We start from the raw sequence: 23257 nt of genomic DNA, 5'->3' as shown, positions 1-23257 counted from the left end.
AGTTATGATGTAGGCGCAGTAGATTCCGAGTTAGATTCCGAGTTATGATGTAGGCGCAGTAGATTCCGAGTTATGATGTAGGCGCAGTAGATTCCGAGTTAGATTCCAAGTTATTATGTAGGCGCAGTAGATTCCGAGTTATGATGTAGGCGCAGTAGATTCCGAGTTAGATACCGAGTTATGATGTAGGCGCAGTAGATTCCGAGTTATGATGTAGGCGCAGTAGATTCCGAGTTATGATTCAGGCGCAGTAGATTCCGAGTTAGATTCCGAGTTGTGATCTAGGCGCAGTAGATTCCGAGTTAGATTCCGAGTTATGATGTAGGCGCAGGAGATTCCGAGTTATGATGTAGGCGCAGTAGATTCCGAGTTAGATTCCGAGTTATGATGTAGGCGCAGTAGATTCCGAGTTAGATTCCGAGTTATGATGTCGGCGCAGTAGATTCCGAGTTATGATGTAGGCGCAGTAGATTCCGAGTTAGATTCCGAGTTATGATGTAGGCGCAGTAGATTCCGAGTTATGATGTAGGCGCAGTAGATTCCGAGTTAGATTCCAAGTTATGATGTAGGCGCAGTAGATTCCGAGTTATGATGTAGGCGCAGTAGATTCCGAGTTAGATACCGAGTTATGATGTAGGCGCAGTAGATTCCGAGTTATGATGTAGGCGCAGTAGATTCCGAGTTATGATTCTGGCGCAGTAGATTCCGAGTTAGATTCCGAGTTGTGATCTAGGCGCAGTAGATTCCGAGTTAGATTCCGAGTTATGATGTAGGCGCAGGAGATTCCGAGTTATGATGTAGGCGCAGTAGATTCCGAGTTAGATTCCGAGTTATGATGTAGGCGCAGTAGATTCCGAGTTAGATTCCGAGTTATGATGTAGGCGCAGTAGATTCCGAGTTATGATGTAGGCGCAGTAGATTCCGAGTTAGATTCCGAGTTATGATGTAGGCGCAGTAGATTCCGAGTTATGATGTAGGCGCAGTAGATTCCGAGTTAGATTCCGAGTTATGATGTAGGCGCAGTAGATTCCGAGTTATGATGTAGGCGCAGTAGATTCCGAGTTATGATGTAGGCGCAGTAGATTCCGAGTTAGATTCCGAGTTATGATGTCGGCGCAGTAGATTCCGAGTTATGATGTAGGCGCAGTAGATTCCGAGTTAGATTCCGAGTTATGATGTAGGCGCAGTAGATTCCGAGTTATGATGTAGGCGCAGTAAATTCCGAGTTAGATTCCGAGTTATGATGTAGGTGCAGTAGATTCCGAGTTATGATGTAGGCGCAGTAGATTCCGAGTTAGATTCCAAGTTATGATGTAGGCACAGTAGATTCAGAGTTATGATGTAGGCGCAGTAGATTCCGAGTTAGATTCCGAGTTATGATGTAGGCGCAGTAGATTCCGAGTTATGATGTAGGCGCAGTAGATTCCGAGTTAGATTACGAGTTATGATGTAGGCGCAGTAGATTCCGAGTTATGATGTAGGCGCAGTAGATTCCGAGTTAGATTCCGAGTTATGATGTAGGCGCAGTAGATTCCGAGTTATGATGTAGGCGCAGTAGATTCCGAGTTAGATTCCGAGTTATGATGTCGGCGCAGTAGATTCCGAGTTATGATGTAGGCGCAGTAGATTCCGAGTTAGATTCCGAGTTATGATGTAGGCGCAGTAGATTCCGAGTTATGATGTAGGCGCAGTAGATTCCGAGTTAGATTCCAAGTTATGATGTAGGCGCAGTAGATTCCGAGTTATGATGTAGGCGCAATAGATTCCGAGTTAGATTCCAAGTTATGATGTAGGCGCAGTAGATTCCGAGTTATGATGTAGGCGCAGGAGATTCCGAGTTATGATGTAGGCGCAGTAGATTCCGAGTTATGATGTAGGCGCAGTAGATTCCGAGTTAGATTCCGAGTTATGATGTAGGCGCAGTAGATTCCGAGTTATGATGTAGGCGCAGTAGATTCCGAGTTAGATTCCGAGTTATGATGTAGGCGCAGTAGATTCCGAGTTATGATGTAGGCGCAGTAGATTCCGAGTTAGATTCCGAGTTATGATGTAGGCGCAGTAGATTCCGAGTTATGATGTAGGCACAGTAGATTCAGAGTTAGATTCCGAGTTATGATGTAGGCGCAGTAGATTCCGAGTTAGATTTCGAGTTATGATGTAGGCGCAGTAGATTCCGAGTTATGATGTAGGCGCAGTAGATTCCGAGTTAGATTCCGAGTTATGATGTAGGCGCAGTAGATTCCGAGTTATGATGTAGGGGCAGTAGATTCCGAGTTAAATTCCGAGTTATGATGTAGGCGCAGTAGATTCCGAGTTAGATTTCGAGTTATGATGTAGGCGCAGTAGATTCCGAGTTATGATGTAGGCGCAGTAGATTCCGAGTTAGATTCCGAGTTATGATGTAGGCGCAGTAGATTCCGAGTTATGATGTAGGAGCTGTAGATTCCGAGTTATGATGTAGGCGCAGTAGATTCCGAGTTAGATTCCGAGTTGTGATCTAGGCGCAGTAGATTCCGAGTTAGATTCCGAGTTATGATGTAGGCGCAGGAGATTCCGAGTTATGATGTAGGCGCAGTAGATTCCGAGTTAGATTCCGAGTTATGATGTAGGCGCAGTAGATTCCGAGTTATGATGTAGGCGCAGTAGATTCCGAGTTAGATTCCGAGTTATGATGTAGGCGCAGTAGATTCCGAGTTATGATGTAGGCGCAGTAGATTCCGAGTTAGATTTCGAGTTATGATGTCGGCGCAGTAGATTCCGAGTTATGATGTAGGCGCAGTAGATTCCGAGTTAGATTCCGAGTTATGATGTAGGCGCAGTAGATTCCGTGTTATGATGTAGGCGCAGTAGATTCCGAGTTAGATTCCAAGTTATGATGTAGGCGCAGTAGATTCCGAGTTATGATGTAGGCGCAGTAGATTCCGAGTTAGATACCGAGTTATGATGTAGGCGCAGTAGATTCCGAGTTATGATGTAGGCGCAGTAGATTCCGAGTTATGATTCAGGCGCTGTAGATTCCGAGTTAGATTCCGTGTTATGATGTAGGCGCAGTAGATTCCGAGTTATGATGTAGGCGCAGTAGATTCCAAGTTAGATTCCGAGTTATGATGTAGGCGCAGTAGATTCCGAGTTATGATGTAGGCGCAGTAGATTCCGAGTTAGATTCCGAGTTATGATGTAGGCGCAGTAGATTCCGAGTTATGATGTAGGCGCAGTAGATTCCGAGTTAGATTCCGAGTTATGATGTAGGCGCAGTAGATTCCGAGTTATGATGTAGGCGCAGTAAATTCCGAGTTAGATTCCGAGTTATGATGTAGGTGCAGTAGATTCCGAGTTAGATTCCGAGTTATGATGTAGGCGCAGTAGATTCCGAGTTATGATGTAGGCGCAGTAGATTCCGAGTTAGATTCCGAGTTATGATGTAGGCGCAGTAGATTCCGAGTTATGATGTAGGCGCAGTAGATTCCGAGTTAGATTCCGAGTTATGATGTAGGCGCAGTAGATTCCGAGTTATGATGTAGGCGCAGTAGATTCCGAGTTAGATTCCGAGTTATGATGTCGGCGCAGTAGATTCCGAGTTATGATGTAGGCGCAGTAGATTCCGAGTTAGATTCCGAGTTATGATGTCGGCGCAGTAGATTCCGAGTTATGATGTAGGCGCAGTAGATTCCGAGTTAGATTCCGAGTTATGATGTAGGCGCAGTAGATTCCGAGTTATGATGTAGGCGCAGTAGATTCCGAGTTAGATTCCAAGTTATGATGTAGGCGCAGTAGATTCCGAGTTATGATGTAGGCGCAGTAGATTCCGAGTTAGATTCCAAGTTATGATGTAGGCGCAGTAGATTCCGAGTTATGATGTAGGCACAGGAGATTCCGAGTTATGATGTAGGCGCAGTAGATTCCGAGTTATGACGTAGGCGCAGTAGATTCCGAGTTAGATTCCGAGTTATGATGTAGGCGCAGTAGATTCCGAGTTATGATGTAGGCGCAGTAGATTCCGAGTTAAATTCCGAGTTATGATGTAGGCGCAGTAGATTCCGAGTTAGATTCCGAGTTATGATGTAGGCGCAGTAGATTCCGAGTTAGATTCCGAGATATGATGTAGGCGCAGTAGATTCCGAGTTATGATGTAGGCGCAGTAGATTCCGAGTTAGATTCCGAGTTATGATGTAGGCGCAGTAGATTCCGAGTTATGATGTAGGCGCAGTAGATTCCGAGTTAGATTCCGAGTTATGATGTAGGCGCAGTAGATTCCGAGTTAGATTTCGAGTTATGATGTAGGCGCAGTAGATTCCGAGTTATGATGTAGGCGCAGTAGATTCCAAGTTAGATTCCGAGTTATGATGTAGGCGCAGTAGATTCCGAGTTATGATGTAGGCGCAGTAGATTCCGAGTTAGATTCCGAGTTATGTTGTCGGCGCAGTAGATTCCGAGTTATGATGTAGGCGCAGTAGATTCCGAGTTAGATTCCTAGTTACGATGTAGGCGCAGTAGATTCCGAGTTATGATGTAGGCGCAGTAGATTCAGAGTTAGATTCCAAGTTATGATGTAGGCGCAGTAGATTCCGAGTTATGATGTAGGCGCAGTAGATTCCGAGTTAGATACCGAGTTATGATGTAGGCGCAGTAGATTCCGAGTTATGATGTAGGCGCAGTAGATTCCGAGTTATGATGTAGGCGCAGTAGATTCCGAGTTAGATTCCGTGTTATGATGTAGGCGCAGTAGATTCCGAGTTATGATGTAGGCGCAGTAGATTCCGAGTTAGATTCCGAGTTATGATGTAGGCGCAGTAGATTCCGAGTTATGATGTAGGCGCAGTAGATTCCGAGTTAGATTCCGAGTTATGATGTAGGCACAGTAGATTCCGAGTTAGATTCCGAGTTATGATGTAGGCGCAGTAGATTCCGAGTTATGATGTAGGCGCAGTAGGTTCCGAGTTATTATGTAGGCGCAGTAGATTCTGAGTTAGATTCCAAGTTATGATGTAGGCGCAGTAGATTCCGAGTTAGATTCCGAGTTATGATGTAGGCGCAGTAGATTCCGAGTTATGATGTAGGCGCAGTAGATTCCGAGTTAGATTCCGAGTTATGATGTAGGCGCAGTAGATTCCGAGTTATGATGTAGGCGCAGTAGATTCCGAGTTAGATTCCGAGTTATGATGTAGGCGCAGTAGATTACGAGTTAGATTCCGAGTTATGATGTAGGCGCAGTAGATTCCGAGTTAGATTCCGAGTTATGATGTAGGCGCAGTAGATTCCGAGTTATGATGTAGGCGCAGTAGATTCCGAGTTAGATTCTGAGTTATGATGTAGGCGCAGTAGATTCCGAGTTATGATGTAGGCGCAGTAGATTCCGAGTTAGATTCCGAGTTATGATGTAGGCGCAGTAGATTCCGAGTTATGATGTAGGCGCAGTAGATTCCGAGTTAGATTCCGAGTTATGATGTAGGCGCAGTAGATTCCGAGTTATGATGTAGGCGCAGTAGATTCCGAGTTAGATTCCAAGTTATGATGTAGGCACAGTAGATTCCGAGTTATGATGTAGGCGCAGTAGATTCCGAGTTAGATTCCGAGTTTTCATGTAGGCGCAGTAGATTCCGAGTTATGATGTAGGCGCAGTAGATTCCGAGTTAGATTCCGAGTTATGATGTAGGCGCGGTAGATTCCGAGTTAGATTCCGAGTTATGATGTAGGCGCAGTAGATTCCGAGTTATGATGTAGGCGCAGTAGATTCCGAGTTAGATTCCGTGTTATGATGTAGGCGCAGTAGATTCCGAGTTATGATGTAGGCGCAGTAGATTCCGAGTTAGATTCCGAGTTATGATGTAGGCGCAGTAGATTCCGAGTTATGATGTAGGCGCAGTAGATTCCGAGTTAGATTCCGAGTTATGATGTAGGCACAGTAGATTCCGAGTTAGATTCCGAGTTATGATGTAGGCGCAGTAGATTCCGAGTTATGATGTAGGCGCAGTAGATTCCGAGTTATGATGTAGGCGCAGTAGATTCCGAGTTAGATTCCAAGTTATGATGTAGGCGCAGTAGATTCCGAGTTAGATTCCGAGTTATGATGTAGGCGCAGTAGATTCCGAGTTATGATGTAGGCGCAGTAGATTCCGAGTTAGATTCCGAGTTATGATGTAGGCGCAGTAGATTCCGAGTTATGATGTAGGCGCAGTAGATTCCGAGTTAGATTCCGAGTTATGATGTAGGCGCAGTAGATTACGAGTTAGATTCCGAGTTATGATGTAGGCGCAGTAGATTCCGAGTTAGATTCCGAGTTATGATGTAGGCGCAGTAGATTACGAGTTATGATGTAGGCGCAGTAGATTCCGAGTTAGATTCTGAGTTATGATGTAGGCGCAGTAGATTCCGAGTTATGATGTAGGCGCAGTAGATTCCGAGTTAGATTCCGAGTTATGATGTCGGCGCAGTAGATTCCGAGTTATGATGTAGGCGCAGTAGATTCCGAGTTAGATTCCGAGTTATGATGTAGGCGCAGTAGATTCCGAGTTATGATGTAGGCGCAGTAGATTCCGAGTTAGATTCCGAGTTATGATGTAGGCGCAGTAGATTCCGAGTTATGATGTAGGCGCAGTAGATTCCGAGTTAGATTCCGAGTTATGATGTAGGCGCAGTAGATTCCGAGTTATGATGTAGGCGCAGTAGATTCCGAGTTAGATTCCAAGTTATGATGTAGGCACAGTAGATTCCGAGTTATGATGTAGGCGCAGTAGATTCCGAGTTAGATTCCGAGTTTTGATGTAGGCGCAGTAGATTCCGAGTTATGATGTAGGCGCAGTAGATTCCGAGTTAGATTCCGAGTTATGATGTAGGCGCAGTAGATTCCGAGTTAGATTCCGAGTTATGATGTAGGCGCAGTAGATTCCGAGTTATGATGTAGGCGCAGTAGATTCCGAGTTAGATTCCGAGTTATGATGTAGGCGCAGTAGATTCCGAGTTATGATGTAGGCGCAGTAGATTCCGAGTTAGATTCCGAGTTATGATGTAGGCGCAGTAGATTCCGAGTTATGATGTAGGCGCAGTAGATTCCGAGTTAGATTCCGAGTTATGATGTCGGCGCAGTAGATTCCGAGTTATGATGTAGGCGCAGTAGATTCCGAGTTAGATTCCGAGTTATGATGTAGGCGCAGTAGATTCCGAGTTATGATGTAGGCGCAGTAGATTCCGAGTTAGATTCCAAGTTATGATGTAGGCGCAGTAGATTCCGAGTTATGATGTAGGCGCAGTAGATTCCGAGTTAGAGTCCCAGTTATGATGTAGGCGCAGTAGATTCCGAGTTATGATGTAGGCGCAGGAGATTCCGAGTTATGATGTAGGCGCAGTAGATTCCGAGTTAGATTCCGAGTTATGATGTAGGCGCAGTAGATTCCGAGTTATGATGTAGGCGCAGTAGATTCCGAGTTAGATTCCGAGTTATGATGTAGGCGCAGTAGATTCCGAGTTATGATGTAGGCGCAGTAGATTCCGAGTTAGATTCCGAGTTTTGATGTAGGCGCAGTAGATTCCGAGTTATGATGTAGGCGCAGTAGATTCCGAGTTAGATTCCGAGTTATGATGTAGGCGCAGTAGATTCCGAGTTAGATTCCGAGTTATGATGTAGGCGCAGTAGATTCCGAGTTATGATGTAGGCGCAGTAGATTCCGAGTTAGATTCCGTGTTATGATGTAGGCGCAGTAGATTCCGAGTTATGATGTAGGCGCAGTAGATTCCGAGTTAGATTCCGAGTTATGATGTAGGCGCAGTAGATTCCGAGTTATGATGTAGGCGCAGTAGATTCCGAGTTAGATTCCGAGTTATGATGTAGGCACAGTAGATTCCGAGTTAGATTCCGAGTTATGATGTAGGCGCAGTAGATTCCGAGTTATGATGTAGGCGCAGTAGATTCCGAGTTAGATTCCAAGTTATGATGTAGGCGCAGTAGATTCCGAGTTAGATTCCGAGTTATGATGTAGGCGCAGTAGATTCCGAGTTATGATGTAGGCGCAGTAGATTCCGAGTTAGATTCCGAGTTATGATGTAGGCGCAGTAGATTCCGAGTTATGATGTAGGCGCAGTAGATTCCGAGTTAGATTCCGAGTTATGATGTAGGCGCAGTAGATTACGAGTTAGATTCCAAGTTATGATGTAGGCGCAGTAGATTGCGAGTTAGATTCCGAGTTATGATGTAGGCGCAGTAGATTCCGAGTTATGATGTAGGCGCAGTAGATTCCGAGTTAGATTCTGAGTTATGATGTAGGCGCAGTAGATTCCGAGTTATGATGTAGGCGCAGTAGATTCCGAGTTAGATTCCGAGTTATGATGTCGGCGCAGTAGATTCCGAGTTATGATGTAGGCGCAGTAGATTCCGAGTTAGATTCCGAGTTATGATGTAGGCGCAGTAGATTCCGAGTTATGATGTAGGCGCAGTAGATTCCGAGTTAGATTCCGAGTTATGATGTAGGCGCAGTAGATTCCGAGTTATGATGTAGGCGCAGTAGATTCCGAGTTAGATTCCGAGTTATGATGTAGGCGCAGTAGATTCCGAGTTATGATGTAGGCGCAGTAGATTCCGAGTTAGATTCCAAATTATGATGTAGGCACAGTAGATTCCGAGTTATGATGTAGGCGCAGTAGATTCCGAGTTAGATTCCGAGTTTTGATGTAGGCGCAGTAGATTCCGAGTTATGATGTAGGCGCAGTAGATTCCGAGTTAGATTCCGAGTTATGATGTAGGCGCAGTAGATTCCGAGTTAGATTCCGAGTTATGATGTAGGCGCAGTAGATTCCGAGTTATGATGTAGGCGCAGTAGATTCCGAGTTAGATTCCGAGTTATGATGTAGGCGCAGTAGATTCCGAGTTATGATGTAGGCGCAGTAGATTCCGAGTTAGATTCCGAGTTATGATGTAGGCGCAGTAGATTCCGAGTTATGATGTAGGCGCAGTAGATTCCGAGTTAGATTCCGAGTTATGATGTCGGCGCAGTAGATTCCGAGTTATGATGTAGGCGCAGTAGATTCCGAGTTAGATTCCGAGTTATGATGTAGGCGCAGTAGATTCCGAGTTATGATGTATGCGCAGTAGATTCCGAGTTAGATTCCAAGTTATGATGTAGGCGCAGTAGATTCCGAGTTATGATGTAGGCGCAGTAGATTCTGAGTTAGAGTCCCAGTTATGATGTAGGCGCAGTAGATTCCGAGTTATGATGTAGGCGCAGGAGATTCCGAGTTATGATGTAGGCTCAGTAGATTCCGAGTTATGATGTAGGCGCAGTAGATTCCGAGTTAGATTCCGAGATATGATGTAGGCGCAGTAGATTCCGAGTTATGATGTAGGCGCAGTAGATTCCGAGTTAAATTCTGAGTTATGATGTAGGCGCAGTAGATTCCGAGTTAGATTCCGAGTTATGATGTAGGCGCAGTAGATTCCGAGTTAGATTTCGAGATATGATGTAGGCGCAGTAGATTCCGAGTTATGATGTAGGCGCAGTAGATTCCGAGTTAGATTCCGAGTTATGATGTAGGCGCAGTAGATTCCGAGTTATGATGTAGGCGCAGTAGATTCCGAGTTAGATTCCGAGTTATGATGTAGGTGCAGTAGATTCCGAGTTATGATGTAGGCGCAGTAGATTCCGAGTTAGATTCCGAGTTATGATGTAGGCGCAGTAGATTCCGAGTTATGATGTAGGCGCAGTAGATTCCGAGTTAGATTCCGTGTTATGATGTAGGCGCAGTAGATTCCGAGTTATGATGTAGGCGCAGTAGATTCCGAGTTAGATTCCGAGTTATGATGTAGGCGCAGTAGATTCCGAGTTATGATGTAGGCGCAGTAGATTCCGAGTTAGATTCCGAGTTATGATGTAGGCGCAGTAGATTCCGAGTTAGATTCCGAGTTATGATGTAGGCGCAGTAGATTCCGAGTTATGATGTAGGCGCAGTAGATTCCGAGTTATGATCTAGGCGCAGTAGATTCCGAGTTAGATTCCGAGTTATGATGTAGGCGCAGTAGATTCCGAGTCATGATGTAGGCGCAGTAGATTCTGAGTTAAATTCCGAGTTATGATGTAGGCGCAGTAGATTCCGAGTTAGATTCCGAGTTATGATGTAGGCGCAGTAGATTCCGAGTTATGATGTAGGCGCAGTAGATTCCGAGTTAGATTCCAAGTTATGATGTAGGCACAGTAGATTCCGAGTTATGATGTAGGCGCAGTAGATTCCGAGTTAGATTCCGAGTTTTGATGTAGGCGCAGTAGATTCCGAGTTATGATCTAGGCGCAGTAGATTCCGAGTTAGATTCCGAGTTATGATGTAGGCGCAGTAGATTCCGAGTTAGATTCCGAGTTATGATGTAGGCGCAGTAGATTCCGAGTTATGATGTAGGCGCAGTAGATTCCGAGTTAGATTCCGAGTTATGATGTAGGCGCAGTAGATTCCGAGTTATGATGTAGGCGCAGTAGATTCCGAGTTAGATTCCGAGTTATGATGTAGGCGCAGTAGATTCCGAGTTATGATGTAGGCGCAGTAGATTCCGAGTTAGATTCCGAGTTATGATGTAGGCGCAGTAGATTCCGAGTTATGATGTAGGCGCAGTAGATTACAAGTTAGATTCCGAGTTATGATGTAGGCGCAGTAGATTCCGAGTTATGATGTAGGCGCAGTAGATTCCGAGTTAGATTCCAAGTTATGATGTAGGCGCAGTAGATTCCGAGTTATGATGTAGGCGCAGTAGATTCCGAGTTAGAGTCCCAGTTATGATGTAGGCGCAGTAGATTCCGAGTTATGATGTAGGCGCAGGAGATTCCGAGTTATGATGTAGGCTCAGTAGATTCCGAGTTATGATGTAGGCGCAGTAGATTCCGAGTTAGATTCCGAGTTATGATGTAGGCGCAGTAGATTCCGAGTTATGATGTAGGCGCAGTAGATTCCGAGTTAAATTCCGAGTTATGATGTAGGCGCAGTAGATTCCGAGTTAGATTCCGAGTTATGATGTAGGCGCAGTAGATTCCGAGTTAGATTTCGAGATATGATGTAGGCGCAGTAGATTCCGAGTTATGATGTAGGCGCAGTAGATTCCGAGTTAGATTCCGAGTTATGATGTAGGCGCAGTAGATTCCGAGTTATGATGTAGGCGCAGTAGATTCCGAGTTAGATTCCGAGTTATGATGTAGGCGCAGTAGATTCCGAGTTAGATTCCGAGTTATGATGTAGGCGCAGTAGATTCCGAGTTATGATGTAGGCGCAGTAGATTCCGAGTTATGATTCAGGCGCAGTAGATTCCTTGTTAGATTCCGTGTTATGATGTAGGCGCAGTAGATTCCGAGTTATGATGTAGGCGCAGTAGATTCCGAGTTAGATTTCGAGTTATGATGTAGGCGCAGTAGATTCCGAGTTATGATGTAGGCGCAGTAGATTCCGAGTTAGATTCCGAGTTATGATGTAGGCGCAGTAGATTCCGAGTTATGATGTAGGCGCTGTAGATTCCGAGTTATGATGTAGGCGCAGTAGATTCCGAGTTAGATTCCGAGTTATGATGTAGGCGCAGTAGATTCCGAGTTATGATGTAGGCGCAGTAAATTCCGAGTTAGATTCCGAGTTATGATGTAGGTGCAGTAGATTCCGAGTTAGATTCCGAGTTATGATGTAGGCGCAGTAGATTCCGAGTTATGATGTAGGCGCAGTAGATTCCGAGTTAGATTCCGAGTTATGATGTAGGCGCAGTAGATTCCGAGTTATGATGTAGGCGCAGTAGATTCCGAGTTAGATTCCGAGTTATGATGTAGGCGCAGTAGATTCCGAGTTATGATGTAGGCGCAGTAGATTCCGAGTTAGATTCCGAGTTATGATGTCGGCGCAGTAGATTCAGAGTTATGATGTAGGCGCAGTAGATTCCGAGTTAGATTCCGAGTTATGATGTAGGCGCAGTAGATTCCGAGTTATGATGTAGGCGCAGTAGATTCCGAGTTAGATTCCGAGTTATGATGTAGGCGCAGTAGATTCCGAGTTATGATGTAGGCGCAGTAGATTCCGAGTTAGATTTCGAGTTATGATGTAGGAGCAATAGATTCCGAGTTATGATGTAGGCGCAGTAGATTCCGAGTTAGATTCCGAGTTATGATGTCGGCGCAGTAGATTCCGAGTTAGATTCCGAGTTATGATGTAGGCGCAGTAGATTCCGAGTTATGATGTAGGCGCAGTAGATTCCGAGTTAGATTCCGAGTTATGATGTAGGCGCAGTAGATTCCGAGTTAGATTCCGAGTTATGATGTAGGCGCAGTAGATTCCGAGTTATGATGTAGGCGCAGTAGATTCCGAGTTAGATTCCGAGTTATGATGTAGGCGCAGTAGATTCCGAGTTATGATGTAGGCGCAGTAGATTCCGAGTTAGATTCCGAGTTATGATGTAGGCGCAGTAGATTCCGAGTTATGATGTAAGCGCAGTAGATTCCGAGTTAGATTCCGAGTTATGATGTAGGCGCAGTAGATTCCGAGTTATGATGTAGGCGCAGTAGATTCCGAGTTAGATTCCGAGTTATGATGTAGGCGCAGTAGATTCCGAGTTATGATGTAGGCGCAGTAGATTCCGAGTTAGATTCCAAGTTATGATGTAGGCGCAGTAGATTCCAAGTTATGATGTAGGCGCAGTAGATTCCGAGTTAGAGTCCCAGTTATGATGTAGGCGCAGTAGATTCCGAGTTATGATGTAGGCGCAGGAGATTCCGAGTTATGATGTAGGCTCAGTAGATTCCGAGTTATGATGTAGGCGCAGTAGATTCCGAGTTAGATTCCGAGTTATGATGTAGGCGCAGTAGATTCCGAGTTATGATGTAGGCGCAGTAGATTCCGAGTTAAATTCCGAGTTATGATGTAGGCGCAGTAGATTCCGAGTTAGATTCCGAGTTATGATGTAGGCGCAGTAGATTCCGAGTTAGATTTCGAGATATGATGTAGGCGCAGTAGATTCCGAGTTATGATGTAGGCGCAGTAGATTCCGAGTTAGATTCCGAGTTATGATGTAGGCGCAGTAGATTCCGAGTTATGATGTAGGCGCAGTAGATTCCGAGTTAGATTCCGAGTTATGATGTAGGCGCAGTAGATTCCGAGTTATGATGTAGGCGCAGTAGATTCCGAGTTAGATTCCGAGTTATGATGTAGGCGCAGTAGATTCCGAGTTATGATGTAGGCGCAGTAGATTCCGAGTTAGATTCCGAGTTATGATGTAGGCGCAGTAGATTCCGAGTTATGATGTAAGCGCAGTAGATTCCGAGTTAGATTCCGAGTTATGATGTAGGCGCAGTAGATTCCGAGTTATGATGTAGGCGCAGTAGATTCCGAGTTATGATTCAGGCGCAGTAGATTCCGAGTTAGATTCCGTGTTATGATGTAGGCGCAGTAGATTCCGAGTTATGATGTAGGCGCAGTAGATTCCGAGTTAGATTCCGAGTTATGATGTAGGCGCAGTAGATTCCGAGTTATGATGTAGGCGCAGTAGATTCCGAGTTAGATTCCGAGTTATGATGTAGGCGCAGTAGATTCCGAGTTAGATTCCGAGTTATGATGTAGGCGCAGTAGATTCCGAGTTATGATGTAGGCGCAGTAGATTCCGAGTTAGATTCCGAGTTATGATGTAGGCGCAGTAGATTCCGAGTTATGATGTAGGCGCAGTAAATTCCGAGTTAGATTCCGAGTTATGATGTAGGTGCAGTAGATTCCGAGTTAGATTCCGAGTTATGATGTAGGCGCAGTAGATTCCGAGTTATGATGTAGGCGCAGTAGATTCCGAGTTAGATTCCGAGTTATGATGTAGGCGCAGTAGATTCCGAGTTATGATGTAGGCGCAGTAGATTCCGAGTTAGATTCCGAGTTATGATGTAGGCGCAGTAGATTCCGAGTTATGATGTAGGCGCAGTAGATTCCGAGTTAGATTCCGAGTTATGATGTCGGCGCAGTAGATTCAGAGTTATGATGTAGGCGCAGTAGATTCCGAGTTAGATTCCGAGTTATGATGTAGGCGCAGTAGATTCCGAGTTATGATGTAGGCGCAGTAGATTCCGAGTTAGATTCCGAGTTATGATGTAGGCGCAGTAGATTCCGAGTTATGATGTAGGCGCAGTAGATTCCGAGTTAGATTTCGAGTTATGATGTAGGCGCAATAGATTCCGAGTTATGATGTAGGCGCAGTAGATTCCGAGTTAGATTCCGAGTTATGATGTCGGCGCAGTAGATTCCGAGTTATGATGTAGGCGCAGTAGATTCCGAGTTAGATTCCGAGTTATGATGTGGGCGCAGTAGATTCCGAGTTATGATGTAGGCGCAGTAGATTCCGAGTTAGATTCCAAGTTATGATGTAGGCGCAGTAGATTCCGAGTTATGATGTAGGCGCAATAGATTCCGAGTTAGATTCCAAGTTATGATGTAGGCGCAGTAGATTCCGAGTTATGATGTAGGCGCAGGAGATTCCGAGTTATGATGTAGGCGCAGTAGATTCCGAGTTATGATGTAGGCGCAGTAGATTCCGAGTTAGATTCCGAGTTATGATGTAGGCGCAGTAGATTCCGAGTTATGATGTAGGCGCAGTAGATTCCGAGTTAGATTTCGAGTTATGATGTAGGCGCAGTAGATTCCGAGTTATGATGTAGGCGCAGTAGATTCCGAGTTATGATGTAGGCGCAGTAGATTCCGAGTTAGATTCTGAGTTATGATGTAGGCGCAGTAGATTCCGAGTTAGATTCCGAGTTGTGATTTAGGCGCAGTAGATTCCGAGTTAGATTCCGAGTTATGATGTAGGCGCAGGAGATTCCGAGTTATGATGTAGGCGCAGTAGATTCCGAGTTAGATTCCGAGTTATGATGTAGGCGCAGTAGATTCCGAGTTAGATTCCGAGTTATGATGTAGGCGCAGTAGATTCCGAGTTATGATGTAGGCGCAGTAGATTCCGAGTTAGATTCCGAGTTATGATGTAGGCGCAGTAGATTCCGAGTTATGATGTAGGCGCAGTAAATTCCGAGTTAGATTCCGAGTTATGATGTAGGTGCAGTAGATTCCGAGTTAGATTCCGAGTTATGATGTAGGCGCAGTAGATTCCGAGTTATGATGTAGGCGCAGTAGATTCCGAGTTAGATTCCGAGTTATGATGTAGGCGCAGTAGATTCCGAGTTATGATGTAGGCGCAGTAGATTCCGAGTTCGATTCCGAGTTATGATGTAGGCGCAGTAGATTCCGAGTTATGATGTAGGCGCAGTAGATTCCGAGTTAGATTCCGAGTTATGATGTAGGCGCAGTAGATTCCGAGTTATGATGTAGGCGCAGTAGATTCCGAGTTAGATTCCGAGTTATGATGTAGGCGCAGTAGATTCCGAGTTATGATGTAGGCGCAGTAGATTCCGAGTTAGATTCCGAGTTATGATGTAGGCGCAGTAGATTCCGAGTTATGATGTAGGCGCAGTAGATTCCGAGTTAGATTCCGAGTTATGATGTAGGCGCAGTAGATTCCGAGTTATGATGTAGGCGCAGTAGATTCCGAGTTAGATTCCGAGTTATGATGTCGGCGCAGTAGATTCCGAGTTATGATGTAGGCGCAGTAGATTCCGAGTTAGATTCCGAGTTATGATGTAGGCGCAGTAGATTCCGAGTTATGATGTAGGCGCAGTAGATTCCGAGTTAGATTCCGAGTTATGATGTAGGCGCAGTAGATTCCGAGTTATGATGTAGGCGCAGTAGATTCCGAGTTAGATTCCAAGTTATGATGTAGGCGCAGTAGATTCCGAGTTATGATGTAGGCGCAGGAGATTCCGAGTTATGATGTAGGCGCAGTAGATTCCGAGTTATGACGTAGGCGCAGTAGATTCCGAGTTAGATTCCGAGTTATGATGTAGGCGCAGTAGATTCCGAGTTATGATGTAGGCGCAGTAGATTCCAAGTTAAATTCCGAGTTATGATGTAGGCGCAGTAGATTCCGAGTTAGATTCCGAGATATGATGTAGGCGCAGTATATTCCGAGTTATGATGTAGGCGCAGTAGATTCCGAGTTAGATTCCGAGTTATGATGTAGGCGCAGTAGATTCCGAGTTATGATGTAGGAGCAGTAGATTCCGAGTTAGATTCCGAGTTATGATGTAGGCGCAGTAGATTCCGAGTTATGATGTAGGCGCAGTAGATTCCGAGTTAGATTCCGAGTTATGATGTAGGCGCAGTAGATTCCGAGTTATGATGTAGGCGCAGTAGATTCCGAGTTAGATTCCGAGTTATGATGTAGGCGCAGTAGATTCCGGGTTAGATTTCGAGTTATGATGTAGGCGCAGTAGATTCCGAGTTATGATGTAGGCGCAGTAGATTCCAAGTTAGATTCCGAGTTATGATGTAGGCGCAGTAGATTCCGAGTTATGATGTAGGCGCAGTAGATTCCGAGTTAGATTCCGAGTTATGATGTCGGCGCAGTAGATTCCGAGTTATGATGTAGGCGCAGTAGATTCCGAGTTAGATTCCGAGTTACGATGTAGGCGCAGTAGATTCCGAGTTATGATGTAGGCACAGTAGATTCCGAGTTAGATTCCAAGTTATGATGTAGGCGCAGTAGATTCCGAGTTATGATGTAGGCGCAGTAGATTCCGAGTTAGATACCGAGTTATGATGTAGGCGCAGTAGATTCCGAGTTATGATGTAGGCGCAGTAGATTCCGAGTTATGATGTAGGCGCAGTAGATTCCGAGTTAGATTCCGTGTTATGATGTAGGCGCAGTAGATTCCGAGTTATGATGTAGGCGCAGTAGATTCCGAGTTAGATTCCGAGTTATGATGTAGGCGCAGTAGATTCCGAGTTATGATGTAGGCGCAGTAGATTCCGAGTTAGATACCGAGTTATGATGTAGGCACAGTAGATTCCGAGTTAGATTCCGAGTTATGATGTAGGCGCAGTAGATTCCGAGTTATGATGTAGGCGCAGTAGATTCCGAGTTATGATGTAGGCGCAGTAGATTCCGAGTTAGATTCCGAGTTATGATGTAGGCGCAGTAGATTCCGAGTTAGATTCCGAGTTATGATGTAGGCGCAGTAGATTCCGAGTTATGATGTAGGCGCAGTAGATTCCGAGTTAGATTCCGAGTTATGATGTAGGCGCAGTAGATTCCGAGTTATGATGTAGGCGCAGTAGATTCCGAGTTAGATTCCGAGTTATGATGTAGGCGCAGTAGATTCCGAGTTAGATTCCGAGTTATGATGTAGGCGCAGTAGATTCCGAGTTAGATTCCGAGTTATGATGTAGGCGCAGTAGATTCCGAGTTATGATGTAGGCGCAGTAGATTCCGAGTTAGATTCCGAGTTATGATGTAGGCGCAGTAGATTCCGAGTTATGATGTAGGCGCAGTAGATTCCGAGTTATGATGTAGGCGCAGTAGATTCCGAGTTAGATTCCGAGTTATGATGTAGGCGCAGTAGATTCTGAGTTATGATGTAGGGGCAGTAGATTCCGAGTTAGATTCCGAGTTATGATGTAGGCACAGTAGATTTTGAGTTATGATGTAGGCGCAGTAGATTCCGAGTTAGATTCCGAGTTATTATGTAGGCGCAGTAGATTCCGAGTTATGATGTAGGCGCAGTAGATTCCGAGTTAGATTCCGAGTTATGATGTAGGCGCAGTAGATTCCGAGTTAGATTCCGAGTTATGATGTAGGCGCAGTAGATTCCGAGTTAGATTCCGAGTTATGATGTAGGCGCAGTAGATTCCGAGTTATGATGTAGGCGCAGTAGATTCCGAGGTAGATTCCGAGTTATGATGTAGGCGCAGTAGATTCCGAGTTATGATGTAGGCGCAGTAGATTCCGAGTTAGATTCCGAGTTATGATGTCGGCGCAGTAGATTCCGAGTTATGATGTAGGCGCAGAAGATTCCGAGTTAGATTCCGAGTTATGATGTAGGCGCAGGAGATTCCGAGTTATGATGTAGGCGCAGTAGATTCCGAGTTAGATTCCAAGTTATGATGTAGGCGCAGTAGATTCCGAGTTATGATGTAGGCGCTGTAGATTCCGAGTTATGATGTAGGCGCAGTAGATTCCGAGTTAGATTCCGTGTTATGATGTAGGCGCAGTAGATTCCGAGTTATGATGTAGGCGCAGTAGATTCCAAGTTAGATTCCGAGTTATGATGTAGGCGCAGTAGATTCCGAGTTAGATTCCGAGTTATGATGTAGGCACAGTAGATTCCGAGTTAGATTCCGAGTTATGATGTAGGCGCAGTAGATTCCGAGTTATGATGTAGGCGCAGTAGATTCCGAGTTAGATTCCGAGTTATGATGTAGGCACAGTAGATTCCGAGTTATGATGTAGGCGCAGTAGATTCCGAGTTAGATTCCGAGTTATGATGTAGGCGCAGTAGATTCCGAGTTATGATGTAGGCGCAGTAGATTCCGAGTTAGATTCCGAGTTATGATGTAGGCGCAGTAGATTCCGAGTTAGATTCCGAGTTATGATGTAGGCGCAGTAGATTCCGAGTTATGATGTAGGCGCAGTAGATTCCGAGTTAGATTCCAAGTTATGATGTAGGCGCAGTAGATTCCGAGTTATGATGTAGGCGCAGTAGATTCCGAGTTAGATTCCGAGTTATGATGTAGGCGCAGTAGATTCCGAGTTATGATGTAGGCGCAGTAGATTCCGAGTTAGATTCCGAGTTATGATGTAGGCGCAGTAGATTCCGAGTTAGATTCCGAGTTATGATGTAGGCGCAGTAGATTCCGAGTTAGATTCCGAGTTATGATGTAGGCGCAGTAGATTCCGAGTTATGATGTAGGCGCAGTAGATTCCGAGTTAGATTCCGAGTTATGATGTAGGCGCAGTAGATTCCGAGTTATGATGTAGGCGCAGTAGATTCCGAGTTAGATTCCGAGTTATGATGTCGGCGCAGTAGATTCCGAGTTATGATGTAGGCGCAGTAGATTCCGAGTTAGATTCCGAGTTATGATGTAGGCACAGTAGATTCCGAGTTATGATGTAGGCGCAGTAGATTCCGAGTTAGATTCCGAGTTATGATGTAGGCGCAGTAGATTCCGAGTTATGATGTAGGCGCAGTAGATTCCGAGTTAGATTCCGAGTTATGATGTAGGCGCAGGAGATTCCGAGTTATGATGTAGGCGCAGTAGATTCCGAGTTAGATTCCAAGTTATGATGTAGGCGCAGTAGATTCCGAGTTATGATGTAGGCGCTGTAGATTCCGAGTTATGATGTAGGCGCAGTAGATTCCGAGTTAGATTCCGTGTTATGATGTAGGCGCAGTAGATTCCGAGTTATGATGTAGGCGCAGTAGATTCCGAGTTAGATTCCGAGTTATGATGTAGGTGCAGTAGATTCCGAGTTATGATGTAGGCGCAGTAGATTCCGAGTTAGATTCCGAGTTATGATGTAGGCGCAGTAGATTCCGAGTTAGATTCCAAGTTATGATGTAGGCGCAGTAGATTCCGAGTTATGATGTAGGCGCAGTAGATTCCGAGTTAGATTCCGAGTTATGATGTAGGCGCAGTAGATTCCGAGTTATGATGTAGGCGCAGTAGATTCCGAGTTAGATTCCGAGTTATGATGTAGGCGCAGTAGATTCCGAGTTAAATTCCGAGTTATGATGTAGGCGCAGTAGATTCCAAGTTATGATGTAGGCGCAGTAGATTCCGAGTTAGATTCCGAGTTATGATGTAGGCGCAGTAGATTCCGAGTTATGATGTAGGCGCAGTAGATTCCGAGTTAGATTCCGAGTTATGATGTCGGCGCAGTAGATTCCGAGTTATGATGTAGGCGCAGTAGATTCCGAGTTAGATTCCGAGTTATGATGTAGGCGCAGTAGATTCCGAGTTATGATGTAGGCGCAGTAGATTCCGAGTTAGATTCCAAGTTATGATGTAGGCGCAGTAGATTCCGAGTTATGATCTAGGCGCAGTAGATTCCGAGTTAGATACCGAGTTATGATGTAGGCGCAGTAGATTCCGAGTTATGATGTAGGCGCAGTAGATTCCGAGTTATGATTCAGGCGCAGTATATTCCGAGTTAGATTCCGTGTTATGATGTAGGCGCAGTAGATTCCGAGTTATGATGTAGGCGCAGTAGATTCCGAGTTAGATTCCGAGTTATGATGTAGGCGCAGTAGATTCCGAGTTATGATGTAGGCGCAGTAGATTCCGAGTTAGATTCCGAGTTATGATGTAGGCGCAGTAGATTCCGAGTTATGATGTAGGCGCAGTAGATTCCGAGTTAGATTCCAAGTTATGATGTAGGCGAAGTAGATTCCGAGTTATGATGTAGGCGCAGGAGATTCCGAGTTATGATGTAGGCGCAGTAGATTCCGAGTTATGACGTAGGCGCAGTAGATTCCGAGTTAGATTCCGAGTTATGATGTAGGCGCAGTAGATTCCGAGTTATGATGTAGGCGCAGTAGATTCCAAGTTAAATTCCGAGTTATGATGTAGGCGCAGTAGATTCCGAGTTAGATTCCGAGTTATGATGTAGGCGCAGTAGATTCCGAGTTAGATTCCGAGATATGATGTAGGCGCAGTAGATTCCGAGTTATGATGTAGGCGCAGTAGATTCCGAGTTAGATTCCGAGTTATGATGTAGGCGCAGTAGATTCCGAGTTATGATGTAGGCGCAGTAGATTCCGAGTTAGATTCCGAGTTATGATGTAGGCGCAGTAGATTCCGAGTTATGATGTAGGGGCAGTAGATTCCGAGTTAGATTCCGAGTTATGATGTAGGCACAGTAGATTTTGAGTTATGATGTAGGCGCAGTAGATTCCGAGTTAGATTCCGAGTTATGATGTAGGCGCAGTAGATTCCGAGTTATGATGTAGGCGCAGTAGATTCCGAGTTAGATTCCGAGTTATGATGTAGGCGCAGTAGATTCCGAGTTAGATTCCGAGTTAAGATGTAGGCGCAGTAGATTCCGAGTTAGATTCCGAGTTATGATGTAGGCGCAGTAGATTCCGAGTTATGATGTAGGCGCAGTAGATTCCGAGGTAGATTCCGAGTTATGATGTAGGCGCAGTAGATTCCGAGTTATGATGTAGGCGCAGTAGATTCCGAGTTAGATTCCGAGTTATGATGTCGGTGCAGTAGATTCCGAGTTATGATGTAGGCGCAGAAGATTCCGAGTTAGATTCCGAGTTATGATGTAGGTGCAGGAGATTCCGAGTTATGATGTAGGCGCAGTAGATTCCGAGTTAGATTCCAAGTTATGATGTAGGCGCAGTAGATTCCGAGTTATGATGTAGGCGCTGTAGATTCCGAGTTATGATGTAGGCGCAGTAGATTCCGAGTTAGATTCCGTGTTATGATGTAGGCGCAGTAGATTCCGAGTTATGATGTAGGCGCAGTAGATTCCGAGTTAGATTCCGAGTTATGATGTAGGTGCAGTAGATTCCGAGTTATGATGTAGGCGCAGTAGATTCCGAGTTAGATTCCGAGTTATGATGTAGGCGCAGTAGATTCCGAGTTAGATTCCGAGTTATGATGTAGGCGCAGTAGATTCCGAGTTATGATGTAGGCGCAGTAGATTCCGAGTTAGATTCCGAGTTATGATGTAGGCGCAGTAGATTCCGAGTTATGATGTAGGCGCAGTAGATTCCGAGTTAGATTCCGAGTTATGATGTAGGCGCAGTAGATTCCGAGTTATGATGTAGGCGCAGTAGATTCCAAGTTAGATTCCGAGTTATGATGTAGGCGCAGTAGATTCCGAGTTAGATTCCGAGTTATGATGTAGGCGCAGTAGATTCCGAGTTAGATTCCGAGTTATGATGTAGGCGCAGTAGATTCCGAGTTATGATGTAGGCGCAGTAGATTCCGAGTTATGATGTAGGCGCAGTAGATTCCGAGTTAGATTCCGTGTTATGATGTAGGCGCAGTAGATTCCAAGTTATGATGTAGGCGCAGTAGATTCCGAGTTATGATGTAGGCGCAGTAGATTCCGAGTTAGATTCCAAGTTATGATGTAGGCGCAGTAGATTCCGAGTTATGATGTAGGCGCAGGAGATTCCGAGTTATGATGTAGGCGCAGTAGATTCCGAGTTATGACGTAGGCGCAGTAGATTCCGAGTTAGATTCCGAGTTATGATGTAGGCGCAGTAGATTCCGAGTTATGATGTAGGCGCAGTAGATTCCAAGTTAAATTCCGAGTTATGATGTAGGCGCAGTAGTTTCCGAGTTAGATTCCGAGATATGATGTAGGCGCAGTATATTCCGAGTTATGATGTAGGCGCAGTAGATTCCGAGTTAGATTCCGAGTTATGATGTAGGCGCAGTAGATTCCGAGTTATGATGTAGGCGCAGTAGATTCCGAGTTAGATTCCGAGTTATGATGTAGGCGCAGTAGATTCCGAGTTATGATGTAGGCGCAGTAGATTCCGAGTTAGATTCCGAGTTATGATGTAGGCGCAGTAGATTCCGAGTTATGATGTAGGCGCAGTCGATTCCGAGTTAGATTCCGAGTTATGATGTAGGCGCAGTAGATTCCGGGTTAGATTTCGAGTTATGATGTAGGCGCAGTAGATTCCGAGTTATGATGTAGGCGCAGTAGATTCCAAGTTAGATTCCGAGTTATGATGTAGGCGCAGTAGATTCCGAGTTATGATGTAGGCGCAGTAGATTCCGAGTTAGATTCCGAGTTATGATGTCGGCGCAGTAGATTCCGAGTTATGATGTAGGCGCAGTAGATTCCGAGTTAGATTCCGAGTTACGATGTAGGCGCAGTAGATTCCGAGTTATGATGTAGGCACAGTAGATTCCGAGTTAGATTCCAAGTTATGATGTAGGCGCAGTAGATTCCGAGTTATGATGTAGGCGCAGTAGATTCCGAGTTAGATACCGAGTTATGATGTAGGCGCAGTAGATTCCGAGTTATGATGTAGGCGCAGTAGATTCCGAGTTATGATGTAGGCGCAGTAGATTCCGAGTTAGATTCCGAGTTATGATGTAGGCGCAGTAGATTCCGAGTTATGATGTAGGCGCAGTAGATTCCGAGTTAGATTCCGAGTTATGATGTAGGCGCCGTAGATTCCGAGTTATGATGTAGGCGCAGTAGATTCCGAGTTAGATTCCGAGTTATGATGTAGGCGCAGTAGATTCCGAGTTATGATGTAGGCGCAGTAGATTCCGAGTTAGATACCGAGTTATGATGTAGGCACAGTAGATTCCGAGTTAGATTCCGAGTTATGATGTAGGCGCAGTAGATTCCGAGTTATGATGTAGGCGCAGTAGATTCCGAGTTATGATGTAGGCGCAGTAGATTCCGAGTTAGATT

This window comes from Coturnix japonica, chromosome 16, assembly GCF_054131305.1.
Source record: "Coturnix japonica strain WE chromosome 16, WE-NBRP24, whole genome shotgun sequence".
NCBI classification, from domain to species: domain Eukaryota; kingdom Metazoa; phylum Chordata; class Aves; order Galliformes; family Phasianidae; genus Coturnix; species Coturnix japonica.
This window is presented reverse-complemented; position numbering follows the sequence as displayed.